The 12,244-nt window shown below is 43.9% G+C and overlaps 1 long non-coding RNA gene across 1 annotated transcript; it reads right to left on the bottom strand.

Moving 5' to 3' along the window:
* Nucleotides 1-451: 451 nt before the first annotated feature.
* LOC120602333 (uncharacterized) lies at nucleotides 452-7,206 on the bottom strand. The gene is made up of 2 exons (XR_005652706.1): nucleotides 5,519-7,206; nucleotides 452-2,943 (listed from the first exon to the last, which is right to left on the bottom strand). It is a non-coding gene; the product is annotated as an uncharacterized LOC120602333 (long non-coding RNA).
* Between the last annotated feature and the right edge of the window lie 5,038 nt (nucleotides 7,207-12,244).

Genomic DNA, 12,244 nt, shown 5'->3' with positions numbered 1-12,244 from the left:
ACGTATTTTAACATTATTTCAGTTCATAGTTACGAGTTTCTGGGTCTTCAGAGTTGGAAGCGTAAAAAACAGCCACGAACAAACATCTATGTCTGGTAATTAAATATAGGTATTGGGTAATTATAATTGTTTCTAGGTTTTTTTTTTTTTTTTTTTTTTTTTACTAACTTTCTCACTGCAAACAAACTAAAAGATAGCGACTTTTAGCCCAAAACCGACTTCTCAAATGTGGAGGTTTCAGACTTTATAGGTATGTACATGACACAGACTAATGAAAAAACTTCATATTATGGATTAAAATCCTGAGGTTTGAATCTCCTTGTAACAGGATAGCTAGGAGATGAGGTCCAAACAGGATGCCACAAGATAACAAAACCATTAGTTTAGTGGTTCTCAAGGTGTGGTCAGAGGACCCTGGGAAGCCACGGCATCTTTCCAGGAGATCCACAAAGTCCTGCCTTTTCTGACTATATATCTGTGTAAGGCCGGATTTTCCTCATATACATCTGCTAAAAGAGCATAACTAACAGCCTGAATGCAGAAGTAGTTATGAGAGTCTGTCTTTGCTGAGGCCAGGCATTAAATCCATTTCCAAAAATATAACACGATGACAATCTTCTTACTACATTTTTGGGGGAGGAAATCTAGTTAGTTTTCATGAAAGATATGATAGTTATGTTAACATGTAAAGGGTTAGTTATTATTTCGAATGAACACGTTATAAAAATTTCTTGGTTTTAATTTCTAACATGGTAAATATTAATATATATAAACCACAAAACCACATAAGCAGAAGCTCTTTAAGGTCCTCAATAATTTTTAACACTGGAAGAGGCCTGATGCTGAGATGTTTGAGAATTGCTGCACGAATCCTGCCTCATTTTCTTCAAGTTAATTCTCTAAACCATGTAACCATCTAAAGCGTGGCTTAAGCTGCTTACCGCTCCACCCCCTTCCCAGTTTCTCTCCCAACAGTATGTTCATGCACTAAGGTAATGTAAAAATATTTAGCAACTGGTTTGGTGTGGGAATCCACCCATCAAAATGTTCGCACAATCAGTAAGCAAGAATTGTGACCAAAAGCAGCAGGTTCAGTCCCACTGGCCCTGAGCTTCTAGGCCCTCCCACTTGCAAATTCCTTCTGCTTCTGGTAATGTGAGAATTTCATCTCCCATCCAGAAGACCATTCTGCCCACTGGTGAATCCTCAGGCTTAGCACAGTACCTGGAACCTTGTCAGGGCTCTACCAAAGTACCTGCATCTGAGCCCATGTTTCCCTGTCCTGGATGCAAATACTTTGTCTCATCTAGTGGTGACCCTCCAACCAGTTTGGAGCAATATGAGATGGGGCTTCCCTGTAATGACTAGAAGGGAATAGGTCACAAACCACATTCTTCATCATCCTAATTTGCCCCGAAACGTTGGAGCTTCAGATGGTCTAATATTGTGCAGTGTCTTAAACATCTAGATCAGATTTGTTTAGGCTTAGAGGAATGGGTGAAATGCCTCAGATCTTGGCTTAACCAAACCACTTAAACCACTCTAGTTAAAACTGAGCAAGTTATATGAGTGCAGCAGAGTGAGCTCCTCACCAGAAATGCACGGAATGTACTTAGATGTCTTTTTTGGTGGAATGAGATTACGAGAATTAGGAAAACCAGATGCAGGGGATTTCCAAAGGTCTGAGGCTAAGCTGATGAGTGCCAGCTCTGCACACTTAGAGGGAGGTCTCCTGGAATGTGTACTTCCTCTCTGACTTGATGTTATGGGTTGATTTGTGCCTGCCCCACCGACCCCCCAAATCATATGTTGATGTCCTAATCCCCAGTACCTCAAAATGTGGCCTTGTTTGAAGACAAGGTCTTTTGGGAGGTAATCGAGTTAAGGTGAGGTCACACTAGGTATGGCTGGTGTCCTTATGGAAAGAAAAAATTTGGACACAGAGGAAAGATAATGTGGAATGACAGGGAGGACGCCATGTGAATATTATGACAGACATCTAAAAGCCACGGTGAGAGGCCTAGAGCAGGTCCTTTCCTCACCTCCCTCAGAAGGAATCGACCTTGATATCAGGCTCCTTCTCACCGTCACCTCCAGCACTACGAGAAAATAAATTTCTGTTGCTAAGTCACCCGGCTCGTGGTACTTTGTTACAGCAGCCCTGGCAAACGTGCCTCGGGTTTCCAAATCGCAGCCCCGTTTTTTCTCAGGGGAAAGAACTTTCTCTCAGGGGAAGAATTCTAAGGAGTATTTTTTATTCGAATAAGCGAGGTATAGAAGAGTAATGAGCATTCCCTGTGATGAAGCTCTGACAACTCCCTCAACCACGCATGGCTTATAAAGTTGGACTCCTCTTCTAGCTTCAGACTGGAAGGGATGTCAACAATCAGTGAGAGCAAGTGTTTGGTTCCCTTAGTGGTGAGAAGCAGGGAGTGTGTGGCCTGGCATATGTGGAAGCCAGACCCCTGCAGCATCAACACAACCCTCATTTAGGGATCTCTTTCCTAGAGCTCCTTCTTCTGCTCAACAGCCCTGCTGGAACGTGACCCCAGTGCGTATCGTTGCCACACATCGCCGTCTCTCATGTGTGACACTGTGGAACCACTCAGGGCTCAGATGTTGCTGCTGACCTTGGCATGCCCTAGTCTAAATACATCCTCTTCCGCTGTCCTTACACCCTGTTCTGCTTCCTACTTCCTCAAAGTCTTCATTCTTTCATCACACACTGACTAGAGTCATCTTTAGCCGCCACTCTCTGTGTTCCGTCTGCTGCATCCGCTTTGGTGCCAAGTCTTGTGGATCCTTCCTTCTGACTTCCTCTCACTCTGCCTTTCCTTATGCAGCCACTAGCAGCACCATTGGTCAGGCCATTGGTGCCCCATGTGTGGACAATGGATGACACCGTTTGGAGACCAGGGATATTTTGATTTCCTTCCAGGGCACCTGGAAGGAAAGAGTAAAGGATGAAGGGAGGCCTAAGGAAGAATGAGATGAGAGTCAGGGATGGGGTGCAGATTAGCAATCGGGTAAGGCTCATGAGGGGCATCTTATGCACCTTGTCATGGTAATAAAAGCAGTTGAAAGTTCGATCGTTTGCTGTGGGGGATTACGGTTTGGTACGAATGTCAAAATGTCAACAACCACAAAATGTTGGTATCGGGATGTCATGGATCGTTGAAGAAGCTTCTTCCCGGTTGCTTGAATTTCCTTCCTTTAATATTGTACGTGCTACCATCTTGCTTTAATACGTATTTTGGTTAACTGCACGATGTCATCTATTCATATAGTCAACAAACATTTACTGAGTGTATTTCTCAGTGTTGGCATTTGGTAAGGGACAACATGGACTGAGTCCTTGTTATTTCCCTACCATCCTCTCCAATAACTCTTGCCCCAAATAACATTTTTAAGTTGATGATTAAAAAATTAGTAACCAAATATATGTGTATACACATATACATGCATTCATACATATGACAAATATTTTACAAAAACCCCAGATACGGATTTTACCTTATTTATTATAATCAAAATGAAGATACTAAAGAGTAAAGATACTTAGTGATTTCTGAGGTGACAAGCACTGTGCAAGTAGCATTATTTTTTTTTTGATGCCTTTTTCATTTGTAGGATGAAATGGAAAAATATGGGGACATTTTTGGAATTCTTGGAATTATCTCCTCAGTCATTCCATACTTTTGTTTTCATCATTTTCCTCTTTCGGTTTTAAACTTGAGAACATTTAAGCTTGCTTTTCAAAGTTCGTGTGAAGAGAACAAACTTTATTGCTTGGTTTGGAATTCTAAGTCCTTAAAGTTGTCCTATAAATAGCTTTCAATTTTTAATTTTGAAAGGCAAAGAGATAAGCTGTTGCATCCAACCTTCTTCCAATTACTCTTGTTCAGACACTCCAAAGCATCAGTGATGCAGGCAGTTCCCTCTCCTCTCATCCAAATGCAAGAAAACTTTCCATTTTTTTCTCTTAAATAATAACTGTAAGTCATCATAGAAGTTAACCAGTTCAAAATATCATATGACTTTTTTTTTTTAAAAGAAAAAGTAATCACACAGACCACTCTCCGAGTGGTCAGAGATAATAAATTGTAAACTGCTGGATATTTTCTGGATTTAAATCAACTAAGTCAAAACTTTGGTCCATATTGGGCAAGCATGAGAATGAATGCCATCTGTGGTTAAGTGCTGGATTCATCACACTCCAAGTGTCCACTCGCTTGCGTAGACTTGGAGAGGACCCAAGGGAGGAACTGGGGGTGAGGAAATTAGTGGAAAATGCCCAGTTTTTGTTGTCAAGTTTTCTAAAAGGATAAGACTTGTTTGAAATGGAGACGTTCTGGTTATAAAAGCGGGAACTTATCTAGATTGTCTACAGGGTAATGGGCAGGAGGAGACAAGAAGGTGATACCTTTGGCGAAGGTGTCTATATGAACAAATATGAACAGACATGGAGATAGGAAGATGGGTCTCTGGAGGCTTAGCTCGTATCCCATGAAGCGGGCATCTCGCCTTCCCTTAGGGCTGTAGGCCTATGCAGGTGTGCACATGTCAGCCATTCTTTCCATGTGGTTTCAAAGTCAAAGTATTGGATGTGTATTATTAGGTGCCAGGCCCTGACCTGTGCATTTTGGAGACATTGTCTGATTTAGTGCTCTTAGGACACAGGGACTACTCAGCCAGGGGGGCCTCATTGCGCAGGTGACATTTGAAGAAAGTCCTGAAAGAGATGGGAATACCCAGTGCCATGCTCCTTAGGTGGGAGGTGCCCAGTGTTCTTGGGGTACAGCCAGGAGGCCAGTGTGGCTAGAGAGGAGTAGGAGGTGAGGTCAGAGAGAAAAAAGTCTGATAGAGCTTTCTAGACAACCGTGAAATGGTTGTTTCCTTAGAGTGAAATGGGGAGGGAAATGAACAGAGATTTGAGAAAGAGTTTGATTCTGGACATATTTTGAAGCTAACAGATGTTCTGATAGATGGCAGGTCGGGTATCAGAGAAGAAGAAGCATCAAGGACACCTGTGTGGTCTTCAGTTGGAGCACCTGGAAGGATGGAGATGCTGTTCCTGCGATGGGAAGACTTCCTGTGCAATCATCTGGGGGAAGACCAGGCATTCTCTCTAGACCAATTAAGTTAGAGGAAGCCATTAGGTGTCAAGGTAGAGAGGTGAAATTGGGACTCAGAAATATGGGCTGATATTTAGAGAAAAGGTCTGGGCTGTGGTACAAGTGTGAGAGTTCTCAGTGTACAGGTGCTCTGGAAGGCCACGGGACTCAATGGAATAACCAAGGGAGTAAGATAAAGAGGAGGAGAAGACTGAGAACTAAGTGTTAAGAGGTTGGGGAGAGGCAGCCAAGGACACAGAAGAAGCCAGCACTGCAGCAGGACGGAGGCAGAGTGCAGGGTCCTGGAGGCAAGCAGAGCACGTGTGTCTAGGAATGTCCTGGTCTGTCGGACTGTCCACAGGGATAGCACCTCCCGCCCCGCTAAGTGAAAGTCATGTCTGCACCTTACTCACGGTCTGGGAGTCAGGCATTAGTCAGGCAAAACAGTTTTCATGGAGAGAAAGCCTCTTTTATCCTGCCATGAGAAACAGAAGACTGTGAGAGGAGCCCGTGAGAAGGAGCTGCGTGACTTCAGGATGAGTGGAGGAGATTTCAGCATCATCAGTCAGTCATTAACCGACTTCTTCATTTGCTGTGTTCATGTGGTTTCTAACCAGGCTGGAATTTGTTTAACAAAACGGTCATGGTCTCCATTTCCCCCAAGTCCTTGAATTTAAAGATCATTTTTGAAATGTTAGGTCATGCTACAGATGCTATAGTGCACTGCTAGAGATGCCTCATTTTCATTTTCCTTATTTTATAGAAAAAAATAGTTATGGGTCCTAAATGAACAAAATTAAAACCAAAGTTCGCCTTGTGTTCACAGATATCTTCACCTTCTTATGTGTCCAAAATGCATTTTTCCAGCCATCTGTGGTTCTTAAAAGATGCCTACAAGCTGTTTTTACAGTATTTATGATTTAAAACAGTCCATTCTTCAAACTGTTTCAATGCTCTTTCATGCATGCTGTTAATACTCTTTGGTTTGGACTGGATCCCAAAGGAGCTGGTTTGGCTGCATCGCACCATGGGCATCAGACAAAGGGAAACCAAAGTCTGCCTTGTGGGGAAACATTGGCAGGAGATATGAAACCACCTGAAGCCTCAATTCTACAGGGTCCTATAAGGTCAGGGCATGGGCAAGGCGGTTTGGAGGGCAGAGCCTGGAATCATCCCCAAGGTCATGCACTCCCTGGGAACTTGTGGCTGAGCCTGTGGGCAGAGAGGAGCTGATACAGGCTCAGTCCACTCATCCACTCAATATTAATTTACTGAATGACTCCCGTATCTCATGGACTTTTTTTCTGCATGAATTAACAATATGTTTATTTTATTACATGGAAGAAACCATACATAGCCTAAGAATGAGAGGCCTGGAGATAGTAGATGGGGGCATAGAGCATCAGCTGTTGAGTCAGGCTGCCTTGGGTTCAAATCCAGTACCTGGTCACGGTGACTTTGAGGCATTGCTCACTCTCCTTGAGTCTCAGCAGTCTCCTCCAGAGTAGCAATTAGGATGCATTCCTCGAGAAAGAACACAGACAATACGTGAAAAATACCTGTCGCGGTGATCCTCACATAGGGACTCAATACTTTGTAACATTATCAGTATTTCGTTTGTTGAAGCAAGGTGTGGGCAAAGTAAGTAGCCTAAAGGAGACTTCCTGCGCAGAGGCTAAGAATGTAAAGAATTTTTGCTCTAGAAGAAAAGTGATGGATGTTCTATATCCAGACTATTGGTCACATTTTGCCTCCGGCAGACATCGATAACAAATCACTGCCTCCTTTTACTCGAGGATGGCTTCAGAGTTATGGCTCCAGGAAAATAGCAATTCACTGGCTCTTGCTTGTGAGATATAAGATCTTAACACAGTCATCCAGAGCAGGAAGCCAAGACAGGCATCTCTGAAAGCTTTCGGTTGGCACCTTTTTGAATGACGTAAAGGCAATGGACTCAAAGACAGCACCCCAGCACTGAAAATCAAGCAGTGTCTAAGCGTAATACTCTCTAGGTCCATCTATGTTGTGGCAAATGTGAAATCTAAAACAGAAAAAGAAAACAAAAACAGCCTCAGAAACAGAGCTCAAAGGAGGGGCTGGAGAGATGGGTGGAAAAGGTGAAGGGAGATCAATAATATTGTGATAAGTTTGCATGATGACAGATGATTACTAGACTTAGTGAGATGTCACATTGTAAGGTATATAAATATCAAATCGCTATGTTGTACACCTGAAACTAATATAATGTTGTATGCCAACTATACTTTAAAAGGGGAGTCTTTAAGCCTCACGGGCAGCTTAGACCGCAAAAGAGGGCCCTCAGCCAAGAACAAGTTTAGGAAGAAGTTTGATAGTTTCTTGATTCTCTAAGAAGTCAGCCTCCCCCACATACCCAGAGTAGACACTGCCTTCCCTTCCTCTCTCACTTGAAGTCCAGCCTTGCTTGAACTCGGGGTGGGGGTGGGGGACAGGAAGGGAGCAGGGTCCCCCAGCTTCCTCCTCCAACCACAGCTCCGCAGTAGTCAGAGCTGGCAGTGAGGAAATGGACAGTTCATTTTCTCTGCCTTCTGAAGGTGAAGCCAATGGTTCTACTGCTCACTTGCAGTCCCCATGGTCAGCACCAGTGATATCCACCCCTGTGCATAGGGCACTGAAAACAGGTCTTTGGTGATAAATACTCCCTGACAGAGGAAACCAATGGGGATTCTTGGTTTCAGATTTTTAATTTGGCCTGATCTGGGTGTTTATACTGCCTGGTAGACAAAAGGGGGCTGCTGCCCAAACTGGTTGTTTATGTTGGGGAGAGCCACCTTGATATGTATCTATCGATGACTCAGCCCATCTCAGATCCATTGAAAACGATATTTCCTGATAACGTGACTTCTTCCCTGCAATGCTTCTCCTTCAAAGACCCAGGAAAGAAAACAAACAAACAAACAACAACAACAACAACAACAAAACAACTATGAGTAAAGCTTGCTATTTCTAGACCCTGGTGGATCCTTCCATGTTCCAAAGTCACAGTCACTTCAGCAAACAGCCATGACGTTAAAGCAGGAGGTGTTTTGTGAGATAGGCTTAGGAAAGCAGCAAAGCTGAGAATGAGCCCAAATACCAGGCAAGCCAGAGTCACTTGCCATGCCAGGAGAAGGCACGGGAAGTAGGAACCCTCTAAAACCAGGTGGGAGTTCCCTGAGGTCAAACGCCATTCAGTAAGACCAAGTATATAAAACATTAATGAGTTGATTGAGCAAGAAGGAGATTAGATAAAACTGTCGTAGACTGAGTAATCATAGGAAATAAGGAATTTCCATGAAAAAAAAAAAAAGCGGGCTATGGGCACAGATAAGATAATGACACTGGGTTGAGTGATGCCATGGAAGCTGTCAGTTATTTCCTAGCATTGTGGATGTCTTACTTTCACTTAGCTAATTACAACCCCCTGCTCTGTACCAAGAACCATGGGCAGCCTTTCCCGTACATTAGTTCATCTACTCCTAACAATAATCATACACAGGATGTATTATTTTTCCCATCTTTCAGATGGCAGAACAGGCTCAGAAAAGTTTAGTAACTACCCTGAGTCACACAGTAGGGAGTGGAGTTTGACTGTGAGCCAAGTACCCCTGACTCCAAAACCTGGTCTCTTAACTGGCTCCCTCAATGTTCCCAGTGACAGCAGATGCAATAGAGAGCAGACACTTCCATCAACTCCTTTCGGTGGCGCCCTTGGGGCTTCCCTTTAAATGGCCTCTTCTTTCTCTAGATCACTGGTTTTCTGTCTTAGAGCACATTTTGTGGATGAAAAAAAAGAGCGCTACCGAAAGTAACCTCACAGGGTGATCTAATCGTAAATTCCTAACCGGCAGGTCATGGTGGGTAGTCACACCCTAGGTCTTTAACTTTTTTAGTGAAAGGTTTTAAGCCAACCTTGTCCATCCTTGTGGTGCATCTAGGTTAACGCGCCTTTGAAATACCAGAAGAAATACCCCTTGAAGGGGGTTCGCACCCTCAAGAGAGCACATAATCTGGTTAACTATCCTGTAATTCAGTCCCTTGCTTTCTCCTACCTGCATGGAAATTCCCTCCTAAATTTCAAACGCAGAAAAAAGAAGCTGCAAAATCGTTTTTCTCCCAAGCATTTGAGATCTTGCTCCCTGGCATATGTCGTCAGTGTGTGTTTGATTCCTGAGGTTTGGTGTAGAACCTGAGACTTTGCATTTCTAACAAGTTCCCAGATGATGCTGGAGCTGCTGGCCCAGAGGACCATGCTTGGGGACTGCCGCTGAGGCTAACCCTATCTTTCTTTCTTGGAGCACAGTATTAGTATTTCGGAGAGGCTATTTGAATACACTCTTATTCTAATAATTAAATAAACAACAAACATGATTTTGTTTAATTATCGGCCGTCAGAGTTTTCTTTCTCTTTCACAAAAGTAGAGTTGTTTAAGCTATGGTAGAGGTTAAACAGGGCCGGGTGAGTTGGCCCACACACCACCCACCATTTGCAGTAGCCATACTTTCTTCCCATGTGAAACCTCCCTCTGAGTTCTGGCAAGTGGCTGACAGCCAGTCCGTTTCAGACTCAACCTGTTAGGAGACTGGACGTTTCCCGAGTCTTTGCAGTGGGCTTGGGCTCAAGCAGGAAACTCATTCATGGATGAGCTGCTGTAGCTGTGTTGGCAGAAGGAGGTTTCTGTTGCAGGCCGAGCTGCCAGGAGTGCTGTTAGGATGCCGGGTGGTCCAAATATCTTCCCCTGACCCCTGCTATGCCCTGCTTTCCACACAGCTGCCCCCGCCCCCATGCTTGACAAGGTTATTTACGTCCTCCAACTGGCGCTGTCCAGTAGAAATAGACTGTGAGCCACATGGGTGATTTAGTTTTTCTAGTAGCCACCTTAAAAGTATATTCTTTTTTATTTTCCTCAAGTCTTTGAAATCTGGTGTTATTCAACACTGACAGAGGATTTCAATTCAGAATCGGCCTATTTCAGGTGTTGAGTAGCCACCTGTGACGGGTGGCTACTGTATTGGACAGTGCAGCTCTCCTGCATTTAGAACTGTTGCGACATCTGAACCACTTTGTGCAAGGCAGAAATATCCAAATAGTCACACCTAAGCACTGGTTTATATTTATTAAATGTACACATGTAGATAGCCAAAACGTGACTGTGCTTCAGACTTGACTGGGAGACCTGTTTAAAATATATGCCATCCTTTGCCTAACCCCAGATTTACTTAATTAGAGGAGAGGGATCTACATTTTTAATGAGCTCCTAGGGTAATTTTGCAGCACCCAGCCCAGGACTTCCCATAGAGGGACATTTTCAAGTCACCAGACAGAGAAGCATGGAATCCCACCCAAGGGTGTCCGGCCAGGGGCCACAGGCCACGTGCCGCATCCAGCAGCTCCTTTTTCTGTCTGTCAAACAGTGTGTTTTACTCGTACCTTAAGCCTGATTGGCAAAGGCATGTACTTTTAACAGATAAACATTTTGGTCATTTGTCAAGATTAGGTTATTGTCCAATTTGTGGAAAAACGTTGCTCACATGGCTTTCTTGTCTTGCTTTTGTGATTAGGTTGTTTTTTTTTAACTTCATGAGAAATCTGGATGTAGAGATTTGTATGCAGGTGCTGTCACCTAGTGATGGAAGATGCTATTGACACATGGAATAAATGTGGACTGGCCCTCTGCTGGTAAAGACGGGTTCAGTTTATACCCGGGTTGCCCGTTGGGCCTATGGATCATCTGTTAATGATGCTAAACAAACTGCTAAATCTCTTGATTTTGACACCTACTTCTCCACCATTAAAAAAAAAACAACAAAAAAACAAAGAAAGATTTTCAACTAAAAATCTCATGATCGGGCCTTCCCTGGCCCCAAACTAGATTTTAAGATGGTTTGAGCCTGGGATGCCCTGTTTGGCCAGTTGCCACTAGGGGATGCCTTCTGTAGAGACGGTTGGGCCAAATTCAACAGTCTCTGTTACTAATTTTTTTTTTTAAGATTATTACTTTACTATTATTATTTTTTTATCTAACACATGCCCATGGTAAGCTGAGGCAGTGTAAGGATGTACAGCATAGGTGAGCTTCTCTCCCGCCCTTGCCCCCGGCCTGGAAGAAACCGTCCCCAACCTCTTATCTCCTTCCGGCTATTTCCGGAAGCGTGGATAAATCTGTCTGTGTGAGCAAATGAGACATCCCTACCCATCTTTGTTTGTTCTTCCGATTTACATTTAAATTTTTCATCTTTTAATTTATTATGTCCTGGGGAATCTTTCTACATCAGTGTTTAGAAAGCCACATCACTCCTTTAAAGCAATGGTCCTCTAAGTGAGGTCCCCAGGCCAGCTACACCGGCATCATCAAAGAACTTGTTAGAAATGTATATTCTCAGGCCCTGTTCCAGACCGACTGAATCAGAAATGCCTGGCCGGGGCTTGTCTGTGGGCGTTTTTATCAGCACTCCACACTCAGGTTTGAGAACCACGGGGGCGGGGCAGGGGGAGCCAGGAGACCATCCACAACCTGACCTCCTGTTCCAAGTGGTGATCCGTGGTGACACTTCAGGTCAGTTCAGAGCCAGCAGCGATGAACTCCTAGGGGGTTTGCACATTTCCCTTTCTCCAGTCCCAGTTAACAGGGTAAATGGCCCCAGCTTGTTCTAGGAAAACCTCGGAAGAAAATTTTTACACTCTATGGCTGTATTTATATACTCTATGGTTGGGTCGCTACTGGGGCTCCAGGTCTGTGAACTGGGAAAGAGGTCAAACGTGCTCCTAGGATAATTTGACTTAGGTTTCTACCCATAATTCACATTTTTTTTCTACATATATATGTCAAGCAGCATCTTAGTAGGCTACCTATTGGGTTTATTTCTAAGGATTCCATGATCAGTTAGCCATAGCCACCACTCCCCGCAGTACATTCTGTTTTGTGGCTGCCTTATTGGAGTAATTATGCCCAGTATGTGAACTGGATCAATGGTGTCGCCTGGGCCCTGCCACACCAGAATTGTGTGATTCTCCTTGAGACCAGGGAACCTCATTCTGTGTAGTGGCCTCCAAGCTCTGCGCAGTTGTCCCATCCCCAATACACTTTTCAATGTTTTTGTGTGTGGGGATG

The sequence above is a fragment of the Pteropus medius genome, unplaced genomic scaffold (genome assembly GCF_902729225.1).
Source record: "Pteropus medius unplaced genomic scaffold, Ma_sr-lr_union100, whole genome shotgun sequence".
Taxonomy (NCBI): Eukaryota; Metazoa; Chordata; class Mammalia; order Chiroptera; family Pteropodidae; genus Pteropus; species Pteropus medius.
The sequence above is the reverse complement of the archived record's forward strand: the minus strand, read 5'-3'. Positions and strand labels throughout refer to the sequence as shown.